The 5341-nt window shown below is 45.1% G+C and overlaps 1 pseudogene; it reads left to right on the forward strand.

Moving 5' to 3' along the window:
- Gm8770 (predicted gene 8770) lies at positions 2710 to 4061 on the forward strand (annotated as a pseudogene).
- Positions 4062 to 5341: the final 1280 nt, after the last annotated feature.

Below are 5341 nucleotides of genomic sequence, written 5' to 3' on the forward strand. Positions count from 1 at the left end.
AATCAGGCTGAGAAAGAAATTGGGGAAACAACACCCTTCACAGTAGTCACAAATAAAATAAAACACCCTGGTGTGCCTCTAACTAAGGAAGTGAAAGATCTGTATGATAAGAACTTCAGGTGTCTGAAGAAAGAAATTAAAGAAGATCTCAGAAGATGGAAAAATCTCCCATGCTCATGAATTGGCAGGATCAATCAATATAGTAAAAATGGCTATCTTGCCAAAAGCAATCTACAGATTCAATGCAATCCCCATCAAAATTCTAACTCATTTCTTCAACAAATTAGAAAGGGCAATTTGCAAATTCATCTGGAATAACAAAACCTAGGATAGCAAAACCTCCCTCTTCTCAATGATAAAAGAACCTCTGGTGGAATCACCATGCCGGACCTAAAGCTGTACTACAGAGCAATTGTGATAAAAACTGCATGGTACTGGCATACTGACAGACAAGTAGACCAATGAAATAGAATTGAAGACCCAGAAATGACCCCACACACCTATGGTCACTTGATCTTTGAGAAGGGATCTAAAACCATCCAGTGCAAAAAAGACAGAATTTTCAACAAATGGTGCTGGCACAACTGGTGGATATCATGTAGAAGAATTCAAATTGATCCATTCCTATCTCCTTGTACTAAAGTCAAATCTAAGTGTATCAAGGAACTCCACATAAAACCAGAGACAGTGAAACGTATAGAAGAGAAAGTGGAGAAAAGCCTCGAAGATATGAGCAGAGGGGGAAAATCCCTGAATAGAACAGCAATGGCTTGTGCTGTATGATCAAGAATTGACAAATGGGACCTCATAAAATTACAAAGCTTCTGTAAGGCAAAAGACATCATCAATAAGACAAAAAAGGCCACCAACCGATTGGCAAAGGATATCCTAAATCAGATAGGGGACTAATATTCAATATATATAAAGAACTCAAGAAGGTGGACTGCAGAATATCAAATAACCCCATGAAAAATGGGGCTCAGAGCTAAACAAATGATTCTCCCCTGAATGGCTGAGAAGCACCAGAAAAAAATGTTCAGCATCCTTAATCATCAGGGAAATGCAAATCAAAACAACCCTGAGATTCTACCTCACACCAGTCAGAATGGCTAAGATCAAAAATCCAGATGACAGCAGATGCTGGTGAGGATGTGGAGAAAGAGTAACACTCCTCCATAGTTTGTGGGATTGCAAGCTTGTACAACCACTCTGGAAATCAGTCTGGCGGTTCCTCAGAAAATTGGACATAATACTACTGGAAGATCCCACAATACCACTCCTGGGCATATGTCTAGAAGACGTTTCAACTGGTAAGAAGGACACATGCTCCACTATGTTCATAGCAGCCTAATTTATAATAGCCAGAAGCTGGAAAGAACCCAGATGTCCCTCATCAGAGGAATGGATACAGAAAATGGGGTACATTTGCACAATTGAGTACTACTCAGCTATTAAAAACAATGAATTTATGAAATTCCTAAGCAAATGGATGGACCTGGAGGGCATCATACTGAGTGAGGTAACACATTCACAAAAGAACTCACATGATATGTACTCACTGATAAGCAGATATTAGCCCAGAAACTTAGAATACCTAAGATACAAATACAATTTGCAAAACACATGAAACTCAAGAAGAACAAAGACCAAAGTGTGGACACTTTGCCCCTTCTTAGAATTGGGAACAAAACACCCATGGAAGGAGTTACAGAGACAAAGTTTTGAGCCGAGACCAAAGGATGGACCATCTAGAGACTGCCATACTCGGGGATCCATCCCATAATCAGCCTCCACATGCTGACACCATTGCATACACTAGCAAGATTTTGCTGAAAGAATCCTGACATAGCTGTCTCTTGTGAGGCTATGCTGTGGCCTGGCAAACACAGAAGTGGATGCTCACAGTCAGCTATTGAATGGAGCACAGGTCCCCCAATGGAGGAACTAGATAAAGTACCCAAGGAGCTAAAGGCTTCTGCAACCCTATAGGTGGGCCAACACTATGAACTAACCAGTACCCCTGGAGCTCGTGTCTCTAGGGCATATGTATCAGAAGATGGCCTAGTGGGCCATCATTGGGAAGAGAGGCCCCTTGGTCTTGCCAACTTTATATGCCTCAGTACGGGGATAAGCCAGGGCCAAGAAGTGGGAGTGGATGGGTAGGGGAGTGGGGGTGGGAGGGTCTGGGGGACTTTTGGGATAGCATTTCAAATGTAAATGAATAAAATAACTAATTAAAATAAATTAATAAAAATGTAAAAAAAAAAAACACCACCAACAACAACAACAAAAACAAAACAAAACCAGAGGCACAACACCAAAAATAAAACAAAAACAAAAACAAAACAAAATAAAACAGAAGAACGGAGAGGCAATCCAGGTGTTATGCTACATGACTGATTACTTGTCACCACCTGGTTGCCCAATTATATGCCCTAAGGCAGGCACAGAAGCAGGGAGGGAAATTTCTTGAATTTGAGCATGCTTCACCATTGGCTATGCCAATTCCTGTGGTGATATGGTATGTCTGCCCCACAACAGACTTGCTCCTTTCCACTAAGTATCTTTGCTTGATGTTTGTGGCTAGAGATGTGATCTCTTAGCTTCCTGCTCTAGTTACCTGCTTGTCATGTCTTTCTCACCATGATGTACTCTTTTCCTGGATCATAAGACAAAATACACTCTTTCCTTTATAAGTAATCTTTATCTGGCCTTGCTCTGGGACAGGGCTGTGGTGAGCATGGGCTCCGGGACTGCTATCGGCCATGGGCAAAGCAGGTGCTGTGGGGCACTGCAGGCCCTTTTCAGGAGCGCCATGGCGGCGCTGATGGCGGAGGTGGTGGCAGTAGCAGAGGTGGCGGCAGAGTTGGTGGCCGGGTCGAGGTGAGGGCGAGGGTGCTGGCCGCGCAGTCATGGGCCTAGCCGGTCTGCAGGAGAACATATTTACTGGGCAGTCAAAGATCTATGCCTACAGGAGGCCGAACAAGTGCTCTGCAATGTGCTCTCCACTTCAGGAAGAGAACTCGGTTGCCCATCAAGAGGTCAAATGCCTGGGGAAACCATTAGCTGGAATCTACAGGAAGCGAGAAGAAAAGGAACGCCGGGAACGTTATCTGAAGCACTGTGAAGTCAGATGAACAGAAGAGCAAAGACAACAGGAGTGGTCCCCTGCCGCCTTTTCCAAACCAAAAATCTGAAGCAGCAGAACCTCCAAATTCTCCCCCCCCCATCATGTGATTCTACCAATGTAGCAGTCGCTGCTAAGCAAGCCCTGAAAGAGCCCCTCAAGGGCAAGCAGGCCCCTCGGAAAAAGTCTCAAGGGAAAACCCAGCAGAATAGAAAACTCACCGATTTCTACCCTGTGTGGTGGAGCTCCTGGAAGAGCAAAGCTGAGCTGCAGTCTGAAGAAAGGGAGAAAATAGACAGCTGATTGAGAGGGGAAGGAAGAAGGCATGAAGATCGATCTAATTGATGTCAAAGGCAGGGGTGTGATCACTACCAAGGAGTTCTCCCGGGGAGACTTTTGGTAGAATACCATGGGGATCTCATTGAAATCACTGATGCCAAGAAGCGGGAGGCTCTGTATGCACAGGACCCCTCCACGGGCTGCTACATGTACTATTTTCAGTATCTGAGCAAAACCTACTGCGTGGATGCCACTCAAGAAACGAACCACCTGGGGAGACTCATCAGTCACAGTAAGTGTGGGAACTGCCAGACCAAACTGCACGACATTGATGGCGTGCCTAGCCTCATCGTCATCACCACCTGAGACATCGAGACATCGCAGCTGGGAAGGAGCTCCTGTACTATAGGTACCGAAGCAAGGCTTCTATTGAAGCCTACCCTTGGCTGAAGCACTAACCACGTGACCTCCCTGCCTCCCTGACACCCTGTCTCCTTCAAAGGACAAAGTGCCCTCAAAGGGAAATGAATTTATTTTCACACACACACACACACACACACACACACACACACACACACTTACTCTTAGCTAACTACTTCAAATGTTTTTAAAAAGTATATTAAAGATGCCTTTTCATGTAGTATTTACATATCTGTTACAGGTTTCCAAGTTGGACTTGAACAGATGGCCTTATATTACCAAAACTTTTATATTCTAGTTGTTTTTGTACCTTTTTGCATACAAGCTGAACGTTTGTGCTTCCTGCGCAGTGTTAGACTCGGCACAGGTTTTAGAGAATGGAGTTGAACATGAACTAGGAAGCCGGGCTCTGCCTAAGATGAAAGCCAGGACTCCCCCGTACCCCATGTCCAAGGACAGGCAGGTGTGAGGGCACTGCTCCCCGCCCCCCCCACGCACAGCCTGGACGGGATGTCTCCAAGCTCTTGTTCTCCTCAACATCCTGACAGGCATACACACTGATGTGTGTGAATGTTTTTTTTTAGCAAAAGTTTCACAGTAAGATAGTCTTCCCCTCTGCTTTCTCCAAAGCTTACTGAGCCCGGGGCTTGGAGGCCCGGCCAGGAACAGACCTCTTCCACGGGCTTACTGCTTTTCCAGGCACCTTGAAGCATCAGGGTGGACAGTCAGACTAGAGGCGGGCCGGGAAAAGCACTGTTCTCCTGCTCAAGAAAGGCAGGTCTCCTGAAACTGCATTAATTCTTTATAGAAATGTGAACACTCAATTCATTTTAAAAAATAATAAAAACAAAACATTTTTTAAAAATAAAAAAAAAGAAAATATGGAAAAAAAACACAGAAAACAACTTAACGTGTATATAGGTTTTGAAGGGAGTGAAATGAATGTGGTTTTCTTTTCTTCTGGGGTTTATTCTTTCTCTTTTGTCTTGGTTGGTGGTTTATGTAGAGAAGATTTGAGATGATACTCTATTTTAATCAAAAGTGAGGTTTTGTAGTGGGACTAGAAATTACTAAGCCCACACCCCCTCCCCAACCCCAGTTCTGCTGCGTGGGAAGTCCTCTACCTGCTGTCAAGGCAGAACTCCTGGTATCCCATGAACATGCTGTCAGCTGTCAGTCTAGCACCCCGGAGCATCAGGCACCAGCCGTGCTTGGCACTAGTGTACTTGATAGCCGGCAGAGAACCAGGATGAGAGAGCAAGAGTAGGTGGCTTCCTTCTCCCTCCCTGGAGAGGACTCACCATTCACCTTCAGTCCAGGGGCCTGGGGTTCAGGAGCCAGGAATAAGAACCTACCCTTGTCCCCGACACCCCCATCTCCCAGGCTCATGATGGTGCTACCTACAAAAGAAAGTCTTTCCCGCACCCTTTGCTAGCCCAGTCAGTGGTCAGACTTGGAGGAGGATCTGACAGGAGTGTGTAACTGTGAGATAAAAATGTCTTGGCTGTATGTGTT

The sequence above is a fragment of the Mus musculus genome, chromosome X (assembly GCF_000001635.26).
Source record: "Mus musculus strain C57BL/6J chromosome X, GRCm38.p6 C57BL/6J".
NCBI classification, from domain to species: domain Eukaryota; kingdom Metazoa; phylum Chordata; class Mammalia; order Rodentia; family Muridae; genus Mus; species Mus musculus.